This window comes from Rattus norvegicus, chromosome 7, assembly GCF_036323735.1.
Source record: "Rattus norvegicus strain BN/NHsdMcwi chromosome 7, GRCr8, whole genome shotgun sequence".
NCBI classification, from domain to species: domain Eukaryota; kingdom Metazoa; phylum Chordata; class Mammalia; order Rodentia; family Muridae; genus Rattus; species Rattus norvegicus.
The window spans coordinates 109806946-109820267 of NC_086025.1; the positions used below are offsets into that span (position 1 = coordinate 109806946).

General features: G+C 46.5%; 1 protein-coding gene across 13 annotated transcripts in view; it reads right to left on the minus strand.

Moving 5' to 3' along the window:
• Positions 1-13322, minus strand: part of Plec (plectin) — a 61352-nt gene that overhangs the window by 38499 nt on the left and 9531 nt on the right.

Below are 13322 nucleotides of genomic sequence, written 5' to 3' on the forward strand. Positions count from 1 at the left end.
GACTCTGTTCTTCGATATGTGTTCTTGTCATCGCCTCTGATGCCACCCAGCATGACATGCAGCTCCTAGCAGAGCCCAGTCGTCCACCCCTGCACCACTACCATCACCAAGAAGCAGACAACGGCTGCTCTGGTCCAGCCAGCACAGAGGTCGCCAGCACACTGTTAGCAACTACCTGCTTCCCAGACAGGATGTCCACACGGGCAGGAGGAGACAGCGAACATGTGGACCACTGTAAGCCACAGGCACCTTGGGTCCTCTGTGCTGGGTAACAGTGAGGGTAGACTCTGCCTCCACAGGACGCCTCTGGCCGCTCCGGCTCTCCTGTCATACTCGTGTCCACACCCTTACTTTACCCTCACCCAAGGCCCTCTGCTGGCTTCTCAAGTTTATATAATGTCAAGCTGGCAGAGGGTGCCCATCATTCTGAAGGCAGACCTGCTAGTTTAGAGTGGCCACAGCCAGAGAGGCCATGAGCAACGCTGGCAATGGCCGAAGCCAGCCTATCAGTCCAGGTATCAGTCCCATTTGGCCTGTGAGTCCCTCAGCCCTCACTCCTGAGTCTGTGGGACTTAGCCAGCCTAGGGCATGGGTAGGTTTCATGAAACACTAGTTTCCAAACTTGGGGAAAACAGTAAAGAATTAAAACACAATTTTCTAAATACTCCCTCTTTTTTTAAAAGATTTATTTATTTATTATATATAAGTACAATGTAGCTGTCTTCAGACAAACCAGAAGAGGGCATCAGATCCCATTACAGATGGCTGTGAGCCACCATGTGGTTGCTGGGATTTGAACTCAGGACCTCTGGAAGAGCAGTCAGTGCTCTTAACCACTGAGCCACCTCTCCAGACCCTAAATACTCCCTCTTAAAATGCTACTTTTTACTAAGTTGTATCTGGACAAGCTGAGATTCAGCTTACAAGAAAACAAGTGTGTGTGTGTGTGTGTGTGTGTGTGTGTGTGTGTGTCTGTGTGTGTGTGTCTGTGTGTGTGTGTGTCTGTGTGTGTCTGTGTCTGTCTGTGTGTGTGTAGCTAGAAGTCAGATTTAGAGGTTCTTTTTCAGAAGCTATCTAGCTTGTTTTGAACCTGAGTCTTCTGCAAGAATGAGTGCTCTTAACTGCCAAGCCATCTCTCTGCACCCAAGATCTTACGGTTGGAAATGGAGAAGGGCCTATGGGTAAGAGACCTGTCTTGGAGGAAGTGGTGTATGGCACCAAGGCAGGATGCTGTGTCTTTCCATCTTTGTTTGATGAGGAGCCTGGTCCCTCACTGCAGAGCTCAGCTTTTGTCTGCCTTACTGCCCAGATCTCATGGCACAGGGTCCCTGGAACCCAGCTATGGATTACAAACTGAGAAAGCACTTGTGCGGTAAAGCACTTGTGCGGTAAAGCAGTAGGCACTCACTGCAGCTCAGCTCACCAGCGTGGGGCACAGCAGGACCCACAAGGTCCAGTTTGTTCAGGCCACCCTTGGAGGCTAGGCAGTCTGACCTGACACGCACCCATGGTGACTAAGAGTCCCATCATGTCATCTGACCTAGGGACACAAATTCTGGACAAAGCCCAGTCCTCTTGATGCTTTCTACTAATAACAAGAAAGAAGTGAACACACCCTGAGGCTCCAGGACCCAGGTCAGGCCAGATCCTCTCCTCAGCACACAGAGCAACCCTTCCTCATGCCCTGTGACCCTAGCAATCTCAGCCATGTGCCCAAGCCAGCTCTAGTCATGCCTCCACCCATCCTGTGAGTCAGACGCTTCAGCCCTTCAGTCTATGCCTCCCCCTTATTTTTCAACCGAGCTGGTTTCAACCTAGACTGGTGCTCCCCTCAAAGAGCCCATCTTTAAATCTGTCTGTCCATCCCTGTGCCTTCCTGTTGGGGCTGTGGATTATGTGAGTGGGAAGTGGCCCAGTTGATCCTGTGCAGTGTAACCTGCGATGGCCGTACATCATGTCAGTAGATGGCTTCCATTCTTGGAGACCAGACTCAGTATAACCCAGGCTTCTGCAGAAAGGCCTCCCCGGGTGCTTCCTGGTGCCTGACTCCTTGTCACCTCCTTGAGCAGTTGTCACTGGTGGGCTGAAGGAAGTAAAGTCCAAAAAAGATATATTTCTGAAGAACTCCACTGCTACTGCCTACTTCACCACTGAATTAAGGGGAAAGATTCTGGGTGAGGATTTGGCTCAGTGGCTAAGAGCACTTACTGCTCTCGCAGAGGACCTGGATTTGGGTACCAGCACCCACAGGGCGGGCAGCTCACAGCCATCTGTAACTCAGGATCCAAGGGATCCAGTGCCTTTTCTGGCATCCATGTGTACTGTATACACATGTTGCACATAAATTCACATAAAATAAAATATTTTTTAATATAAGAATGGGGCTAGAGGGATAGCTCATCAATTAAGAGCACTGGTTGTTCTTCCAGAGAACCCAAGTTCGATTCCCAGTACCGCATGGCTGCTCCTAACCATCTGCAAACTCCATTTCGAGAAGATCCAATATCTTCTTCTGGCTTCTTTGAGCACCTGGTACTGACAAACATGTAGGCAAAACACCTTCAAGACAGGGTCTCTCTGTGTAGCCTTGGCTGTCTCTAGACCAGACTGGCCTCAAACTCAGAGATCCACCCACCTCTGCCTCCCAAGTGCTGGGATTAAAGGTGTGTGCCACCACATCTGGCTAAAATAAAATAAATTAAAAAATAAATTAACAGGGGTTGGGGATTTAGCTCAGTGGTAGAGCGCTTGCCTAGGAAGCGCAAGGCCCTGGGTTTGGTCCCCAGCTCCGGAATAAATAAATTAATTAATTAATTAACAAGCAAACAGATAGATGACCTGCAGCTGATCTCTGTAGCACTTTGAGCTCACTTGTTGCTGGTTTGCGTTCATTGTATTTGCTGTGCTGCTGATAGAATCCAGGGTTTCACACATGCCAGTTCAGAAGAGTTCAATCTCTGACCTACTCCTCTAACCACTCACTCAATTAGAGAAGAGGTAAGAGACAGGGTCTGGGGATAAAATGCCTGTAGCACAAGCATGAGGACCTGAGTTCAGATCCATCCCTAGCCTGTGTAAAACAGGAATGGTGGCGCATTTATAATCCCAGTACTGGATGGGTGGAGATGGGAAGATGTCCAAGGTTCATCAGTCTGGCCAGCCAGACTAATCTAAATGTCAAGCTCCTGATAAGTAAGAGACCTCAGAAAGACACTGCACACACACACACACACACACACACACACACACACACACACACTCATATACAATTACACCACATCTGGCCTACACACACACCACCACCACCACCACCATCACCACCACACATGGTCCAGTACACTGGGCATGGTAACCCAAATCTGGAATCCTTGCACCCAAAGGCTGAAGCAAGAGGATCCTGCATTTAAGGCCAGTGTGGCTATAGCCTGAGACTTTTAAAAAGGCACAAGGATGGGAGCAGTAAACCAGGAAAGATGTATGTCGCTAATATGAGGCTAATGACCCTCTGAAATCACAACGACAGTCTCAGATGTTCCCCCTGGCAATGGCTGTGGGAGGTTATGGGAAAAAGTTGTGAGAGAACAAATGGAGAGACAAGTGTGGCAGACTTCCCAGCATCAGGACCCAGTAGAGCTCCTCTCAGCACCCAAAACAACTCAGCCTATCACTGGCCAAAACAAGTCAAAGGTCAGCTGGGAAGTGGGGGTGCACGTCTTTATTCCTGGAATTCAGGAGGGAGAGGTGGGCAGATCTCTGTGAGTTCAAGTCTAACCTGGTCTATAGCATGAGTTCAAGGATAACCAGAGCTACACAAAGAAACCCTGTCAAACGCTGTCTCTGGAAGGGGGACAGGGGGACAACAACAGAAAACCAAGTCCAAGTTCACTGGCCTGCTTATTCAAGTACATTTTCAAAACCCAAGAGTCCAGTGCAGTGACTCATGCCCATATAATCCCAGCAAGCCGGAGGATCAGAATTTAAGGTCATCCTCAGCAAGAATAAATATGTTTGAAGCAGCCTGAGTTATGTGAGATTCTGTCTCAAAAAAAAAAAAAAAAAAAAAAAAAAAAAAAAAAAAAAAAAAAAAAAAAAGAAAAGAAAAGAAAAGAAAAAGAAAAAGGGAAAAAAAGACCCAAAATATATGTGTGTCTCACTGTGTGTATCTTTGACTGGCCAGGCACGCACAGAGATCCACCTGCCTCTGCCTCTAGGGTGCTGATATTAAAGGCATGCACCACACCCAGCCAAGTCTGAGGCAATGAGCCCCATTCAGAACGCAGCTGTCCAACTTCCCAGAAACTTTGTTCAGCAAGGTGACCTGGGTGCAAACACTAACTGTGTTCCGGCCCAACGACTGCTGGTGCAGGGGGAGCACTCTGTTTACATTTACCTCTCCTACCCAGGTATGTTATGGTAAAGATGTACTATTTGTTTGAGACTGTAACACTAGATATTAGCCAGGCAGGAGTCCACTCTCTCAGGCACTCGGAGGAAGAAACAGTTGTAATCATCTTAAAATTTATTCTAAATTTTGTTTGTTTGTTTGTTTGTTTGTTAATCTGGAACACTTCATAACTTTACACGCTCTTTGCATAGTGGTCATGCTGATACTCTCTGTGTTATTCCAACTGTATGTGCTGCCAAAGAAATCAATCAAAGCTCGTCTGCATAGCGAGAGGCTGGGGCGCAGAGCAGAGGTGGAGCATCAGCCCAGCACACACTCGATTCCATACCCAGCACTGGGGTTCAAGGGGAGGAGGGTGTTTAAAACGCAAAACAAGAAACAGGTTTGAGTAGAAAAATCAGGAAGATCAGAAGTTCAAGGTCATCTCCAGCTCCAAGGAGAGCTTGAGGCCAGGCTAGGATAAAGTCACAGTCTCTGGAGAAAAGGAAGTGGGGGGTCATCGTTTAAATCAAATATCAAAAGCAGAGAGTTAACAGTCTTCTTCCGATCCCAAACGCAGTGTGAAATACAATCCCTTCCTGTTCGTTCCTCCAGTTTCCTTATGGAAAAAAGAGCAAGCAAATCCTAATTGGATCTTGATTTTCTGTCTTTTTTTTTTTTCTTTCTTTCTTTTTTTCTTTTTTTCGGAGCTGGGGACCGAACCCAGGGCTTTGCGCTTGCTAGGCAAGCACTCTACCACTGAGCTAAATCCCCAACCCCGATTTTCTGTCTTTTAACATAAAATACCACATACTTGCTTTGACCCTGGCCTTTCCACCAACCCTGTACCGTGGTGGTCCCTCCCACTGAGAGGAGGGTGGTTCTCGTTTCTTCCTTGTATACATATTATATCTGTATAATATACACTTCCACGTGTCTGTCTTAGAGGTCCGGACCTTGGGACTTAACCAACATGATGACTGCAATTTGGTGTAAAGAACCTAACTTTTGAAGATCTGAAGTGGGAACAACAGTCACAGACATGAGCATGACCCCACACAAAGTTCCTAGTGCATCAGTCCCTTTTATGTATGTATTTATTTGTATGCGTCTGGTGGTACAGTCAGAAGACCGGTCCTCTCTCCTACCATGTGGGTCCTAAGGATGAATTCGTCGTCAGGCTTGGGCCTTTACCACTTGAGCTATCTCATCTATAGCAGTTTATTTAAAAACAAACAAACAAACAACAGCAAAAAACCAACTACTAATAACCTCACTATTCTAGGAGAGGGAAATGATTTCATCCACTGTGTCCACTGCCACGGTCTGAATGCGCTTTGTCCCCTCCAAAACTCATGTTGAGGCTTAACTCCTCAAGGTAAAGGGATTGAGGCAGCAGGCCCTAAGAGGAGTAATTAGCTGTTTAAGAAGGATTAATGTTGTCTCACAGGGGCGCTCTCCCTCAAGGGACAGGATTAGTGTGCTCTCAGAGCAGATTGTTCTCTATGCACCTGGATCTTCCCAGGATCTCACTTTCACAGCTTTTAGCTCCCCAACGTGCTGCCATTTACCAGGCTCTACTGCAGCCCAAAGCCCCTCCTTCTTTACTAGAGGCCAACCAGATGAAGCCCTCTGATGTTAGATGTTGGGTCTCTGACACCCCCCACTAAATAGGCCTCTTCTCATCCAGTCTCACCAGGCAATGCTGACATACGACTTTAATCCCAGCACTTTGAAAGCAAAGGCAAGCAAACCTCTGAGTTCGAGGCCAGTCTGATATACAGAGAGAGTTCTAGGACAGCCAGGGCCATACAGAGAAACCCTGTCTCAGGGGGGAAAAGTTACAAATGTTGGCCAAGTATACACCAGTTAGGTGTAGTGGTACAGGTCTTAATCCCAGCATTTGGGAGGCAGACAAAGGCAGTTCAAAGCTAGCCTGATCTAACATAGTGAGTTCAAAGATAGCTGGAGTTATGTAGAGAAACCGTCTCAAAAAACAAAAAGTTACAAAAGTCAGTGCTGGACAAACGGCTCAGCAGTTAAGAGCACTTGTTGCTCTGGAACTGAACTTGGGATCTTCAATTCCAGGGAATCTAACTCCTCTTCCACAGATACCGGGAACACATGTGGTACACAACACATGTGCAAGCAAAATACCCATACACATAAAAAAATCTGAAAAAAAAGGGGGGGGTCCTTGAAAAAGAAAAAAGAAAAATAAGAAGAGTCAGGAGTCAGAATTCAAGGCTACCTTGATCTACAGAGTTTGATCCAGAACAGTTAGAGAAACTCAGTCTCAAACAAACAAATAAACAAAAAAACATGTACACACACAAACTAAAGTTCACTGGACACCTTTGTAGTGACAATTTTGGAATCACAAATATTACAAGAATATAGTTTCATTTTAATCCCAGGTGTCTCAGATTGTCCACACAGCTGACTGTGATTTGCCTTGTGCTCTAGCAGAGGCGTGATTTTGCCAGCTGCAGGTAGTTTCTGTGACTGTGCGACATTCAGGATTCTGGGACTTTTTTTTTTTTAAGATTTATTATTTATTTTATATATATAAGTACACTGTTACTGCCTTGAGACACACCAGAAGAGGGCATCAGATCCCATGACAGATGGTTGTGAGCCACCATGTGGTTGCTGGGATTTGAACTCAGGACCTTTGGAAGAGCAATCAGTACTCTTAACCACTGAGCCATCTCTCCAGCCCGGGATTCTGGGACTTTTTAGAGGGTGTATAAATGCTAAGGCCCTGAGAGGTGAGGGCTATTGATGGGTTGTTGGTTGCTGTTGGTCATGGTTTGTGAAGTAGTTGTGCTCAAAGAAGAATAAACAAGAAATTAGATATCCTGATGGCTACCTAATCAGCAGGAAGTAGTCTGAGATAATGTCTCTCCCTTGCTGACCCCTGACTTTATCCAGGGATCTCTTCCCTTTCCTCTCATCTGTTTTTCTTTCCTATCTAATGTTAGGGGGGTTGAAAGGGTAAAAAAAAAGGGGGGGGAGAAAAGTCAAAGAAGAACCCACAAAGTAGCAAAAGACAGCGACACACCTCATCTAGTTGGCTGAGCTGCAGAGATGGCCCAGTGGTTAATCACATTCACCCATCTTCCAGAGAACCCATGTTCCCAGAACCCACATGGTGGCTCCAACCATCGCTAACCCCAGTTCAGGAGGAGCTGACATCTCCTCCAGCCTCTGAGGGCGTGAGGCATCTCATAAGCCAGGCAGAGTGGCAGCGGTGGCACGTCTATAGTCCAGCACTGGAGAGTGGGAGGTAGGAGAATCAGAACCTCAAAGTCAGGTCTAGCTACACGGTGCGTTTGAGGCTAATAACTCTGGGATACAGGAGACCTTCCCCATCCCCTGCAAAAATAAAAGATAGAAAGAAAGGAGGAAAAGAAAAGAAAGTGTGGAGGTTTGGAATGCTCCTATAGGCTCACACGTTTGAATGCTTGGTCTCCAGTTAGTGGAACAGTTTGGGAAGGAATAGAGGGTGTGGGGGTGGTACGTCAATGGGTCTGGGCTTTGAGGTATCTAAAGACCTCAACAGACCCGGTCTCTTTCTCTCTGCCTGCAGATCAGGATGTAAGCTCTTTTTTTTCTTTCCGGAGCTGGGAGGATGTAAGCTCTTAGGAATTGCTCCAGTTAACATCCCTGCCCGTCACCATGCTCCCTGCCGAGATGGTGATGGACTCCAACCATCTGAAGCTATAGGCAAGTCCCTAATTATATGCCTTCCTTTAGAAGTTGCTGTGGTTGTGATGTCTATTCAAAGCAACGGTACACTAAGAGAAGGGAGGGAGGGAAGGGAGGCAAGGAGGGAGGAAGGGAGGGATGGAAGGGGAGAAGGGAGGGGCAGAGGGAGGTTAGTGGGGTGAGGCCTTTAATTCCAGCATTCGAAAGGAAAAAGCAGATATGGATCTTTATAAATCCGAGGCCATGTTGATCTATATAGTGGGTTCCAGGGGTATATAGTAAGATCCTGTAAAGAAGGAGGAAGAGGGGGCTGGGGATTTAGCTCAGTGGTAGAGCGCTTACCTAGGAAGCGCAAAGCCCTGGGTTCGGTCCCCAGCTCCAAAAAAAAAAAAAAAAAAAAAAGAAGGAGGAAGAGGCAGATAGTTCTTTTGACTTTGAGGCTAGCCTGGTCTACAGAGCCAGTTCCAGAAGCCAGGACTACACAGAGAAACCATGCCATTGCCCTCCCAACCCCCCACCCCCAAAAAAAGGAGGATTAGGAGGAGAAATAATTGAGAAAGACATTCTCTTGCGTACTACAATCAAGGTGATCCTTGGAGCGGCCAGGTTGACTGGGTTGCGCCCCACTGCGGGTGTGGCAAACGCGGACGGTTAGCTGAAAGGATTTCCAAGCGGCTATGGCTCAGTCTCTTCTTGTGGCTCATCTTAAAGGTCAGGAAGAAAAGGAGATCGAGGAAGCAACTGTTAAGCAAAAGGAAGCCAGCATTGGTGATTTGGGAAATTCACAGGCTATTCAGTTTGCAGAGATGCTGACATGGGGAGCGCCACTGTCTGGACAGAATGCTCTGGAAAGAAAGGCACATGTGTGACTAGATAGCCTTTTGCCTGACTGACTCATGAGTCCATTCAACTGCCTCTGCAGAGTCAGGAGGAAAGAGATTACCCAGAAAAGCCCTGTGGCGGGATCTCTGTGACACAGAAGGCAGGCACAGATTTATGAAAATGCTCTGCCAGAAATGACTCTTGCCAGCCTGGATTAAAGGGACAGACAGAAGGAAACGGAGTGCTAGACTTCCAAGATGCTATAACAGGAACAGGGTGGTAAACGCAGTCAGCTGCGGGCATGCCTTTCAAAAAAGGGCAGCAAAATGGCCTCCTTCTCCTTCCTGGGTAAAGGATTCCTTTGCCTCCGGGAAACAATAAGTGTCCCTGTCAATAGCCAACTGCCCAACTTAGAGGACCCTACCACAACTAACCCAGGGCCCATGCCCCTCAGAGGTCAGGAATGAAGAGCCCTAAAGGGCTATACCCCAAGCCACACAGGGATCACCTTCATCTTGCACCAGCTTCTACTCCCCAGCAGCACCCCCCCCCCCCATTCCTTAGTGCCTGGAATCTGACTGCACCTCTAAAGAATCCTGCTGAAGTCTCTCTAGTCCCTCATCCAATTCCCCCAGGACTCTATCTGCTCTCAGGACTTGGCGCTCAAACAGATGTGATGGCTTAGGCCTTGAATCCCAGCACTAGGGATGCAGGCAGGCCAACCTAGTCTACTTAAGAGTTCCAGGCTAGCCGAAGCTAGAGACCTCAATGCCATGTAGCCCTCTCCACCTAGCCTGCATCCTCCCAGTCCCTAGACTTGGAGGGTCTTGGGGGACAGGTCTTCCCTACAGGTGGCTCCAATGAAATGTCCCCTGTCAGGCCCAATCCAGCATTTCTGAGCAGGTTGGCTCTCTAGTCACGTCCCCATCTGAGTCAGCTGTATACACCCAGTGCCAACCTACTCTTCTGCTTTCCCTAACATGGACATGCTGCCCCATCTCAAGTGTTCTCCGTCTTCGTTGCCACCTCAGTAACTTCTTAGGGAAACTAAGGAACCATTTCAGGGAGCTGTAGTGCCTGCGGGGTCCAGCTCAGAGCCCACCTGTCTCTCTCAGCAAGTGGGGTGGGGCTTGGCTCAGGATGCAGAGATGCAGCGAGCCATGTGCCTTGCTCTCAGAAGCTGAGTTTGGTGAGGAAAACGATGTCTAAAATATTCCTTGTTGCTCATGAACCCACATCCAGACCCTGAAGCCCTCCTATAAAACAAACAAACAGATGTGTGTGGGTTTTAGTTTTGTCTTTATTTTATTTGTATGTATGCATGTGTCTCCCTCTGTGTGTGTACACATGTATGCACATACATGTGCAGGTGCCAGAAGAGGACACTGGATTCTCCCAGAGCTAAAGCTACAGACTATGATTGTGAGTCTCCAGGTGTGAATGCTGCAAACCAAACGTGGGTCCTCTGGAGAAGCAGCGACGGATCCTAACCACAGAGCCATGCCTCCAGCCCATGGTTTTGTTTTTCAATAAAAGAAAGCCATTCAAAGCACAGCATAAAATCCAAAGGTCACAGAGTGAAAACTGGCAAATTTGAAAGACTCCTGGCCAGGAACTGTGGTACACACAGTTTCAGCTGAAGCAGATCACTTGAGCACAAGAGTTTGAGACCAGCTTGAGAAACATAGCAAGACCCCATCCCAAGTAATAATAATAATAGTTGTTACCAATATATAATTAATAAATAATTAATAAAATTAATATTATTTTGGGCTGAAACAGGGTTTCTCTGTGTAGCCCTAGATGTCCTAAAACCCACTCTGTAGACCAGGCTGGTCTCAAACTCATAGACTTGCCTGCCTCTGCCTCCAAGTACTGGTAATAAAAGCATGAGACACCACTCCTGGCTCCAATAATAATTATTTTTATTATTAAAATAAATAATTAAAACAAATTTGCCCAAAGTCACTGTCAACAGACTTAATTAAAGACAGGATGATAGCTGGGAGGCAGAGGCAGGCGGATCTCTGAGTTTGAGGCCAGCCTGGTCTACAGAGTGAGTTCCAGGGCAGCCAGGGCTCCACAGTAAAGGAACTCTAATTCCAAAAGCAAAGCAAAGCAAAGCAAAGCAAAGCAAAACAAACAAACAGACAAATTGATGATGTTAGATTGAGCAGTTAGAATATAAGGGATCCAAAAATCATTGTTATCTGGTCTGGGCAGTGATTGCAGGCCCACTTTGAAATGTATAGATGTTTGTGTAGATTTGTACAATTTTCTACAGCTATGCTTCAATAAAAACTTCCCTTGCTTACAAAATAACCAGAAACTATGAAGTTTACATAATGCATAAAGATATAAATATCTAAGGAACTCTCACAAGGGAAAATAATCTTTGGAAAATGGAGCACTGGCTCAGTCAGTAAAATGGCTGCCACACAGGCACGAGGACTCCTCCAACCCATGTCAAAAGCCTGGCATGGGGATGAAAAGATGGCTCAGTGGTTAAGAGTACTTGCTGCCCTTCCAGAGGACCTGGGTTCAATTCCCAGCAACCACATGGAGGCTCACAACAGTCTGTAACTCCGGTTCCTGAAGATCTGACTCTTTTCTTGCCTCCACAGGCACAAGGCACATTTATGGTACCCAGACATGTATGCAGACAAATACTTACACACATAAAGAAGTTAAAGGAAATGCTTATACACACACACACACACACACACACACACACACACACACACACACACACACCAGGTAGAGCAGCAAAATGTTCATAATCCCAGTGCTGGATTGACAGAGAGAGGCAGATCCGTGGGGCTCCCAGACAGATCAGCCTAGCCTACTTAGGAGACACCCTGAATCCAGACAGACAGACCACAGACCGACAGACAAGATAGCAGCAGGGAATGACATTGAGGTTGTTCTCTGACCTCTGTATCTCATACATGCTCACATATGTGTACTTGCATCCACCATAACACACGTCACCTAACACACACACACACACACACACACACACACACACACACATAGAGTGGTGGGGAGCAAAGGAAAAGTTTATATCAAAATAACACTTTTAAACAGGCAACTCAACACCCCCCCAAAAAACAAACAAACAAACAAACAAACAAACAAACCTGCAAACAGGCAGGGAGTGAGGCCTCTCAGTGGGTACAGGCATTGCTGATGATCTAAGCTCAATCCACAGAGCCCACAAGGTGGACGCAAAGAAACAACACTTAAAATTTCTCCTTACCTCCACGTGCACACTGTAACATATACATGATATCTATCTCTCTCACCTTCCCCCATCACAACACACATACACACGAAAAATGTTATTTTGTCTTTTTTTTTTTTCACTTCCGGAGCAGAGGACTGAACCCAGGGCCTTGCGCTTACTAGGCAAGCGCTTTACCACTGAGCTAAATCCCCAGCCCCACGAAAAATGTAAAAATTAGAAATATGAATGGCTAATGACTCTACAAGACAATGCTGGCTTTCGTTAATAATCAAATAGCATAGGATAATTCAAGTTAGAATTTTCTCTGCAAGACTGTAGAAAGTTGTGTTACATCTGAAGGACTCATCTACACTGGAGATCAATCTAGAAATATGACATTTTTAATTTTTATTTGTGTGTGTGTGTGTGTGTGTGTGTGTGTGTGTGTGTGTGTGTACCTATGCGAGAACACATGTGTGTGCACAAATGTGCCAGGAGAGCTTGTGGAAGGCAGACAACAACCTTCAGAGTTAGTGCTCCCCTTCCTCCGTGGGCCCTGGGGATTGAACTCAGGTTGTCAGGTGCACGATGCCAGTGTTTTTTATCCATGGAGTCAGCCTGGCCCTAGAAACACAACCTTTTTTTAAAAAAATTATTGTTTAAGACTTTATTTTTACTGTTGTTTTATTTATATGTGTGGGTTTGTGTCTGTGTGTGCCACATGAGTGCAGGTGCCTGTGGAAGCCAGAAGGCGGTGCTGGAACCCCTGGAGCTGAAATAACAGAAATCAGCCAGCCAGGGTGGGCTAGGCGACTAGAACTCAGGTTTTGTGGAAGACAAGTGCTCTAACCCACCAACTTATCTCTCCAGCTCCAGTAACCTTTAAAAATAAGTTCAATGTCCACCTAAGGACCAAGTAAATAAACAGTGATGCCTCCAGGTAATAGAGTGTTTTGTAATCGTTTAAAACCACGAGACTGAGGGTTGGGGATTTAGCTCAGTGGTAGAGCGCTTGCCTAGCAAGCGCAAGGCCCTGGGTTCGGTCCCCAGCTCCGGAAAAACAAAAAAAAACAAAAAAAAACAAAACACGAGACTGTAGCATTCAATAGGGAAAAAAAAATCTTTGCAACAAATCGTGCTGGGACAACAGGCTATCCACACGCTAAAGTAGATATCTAC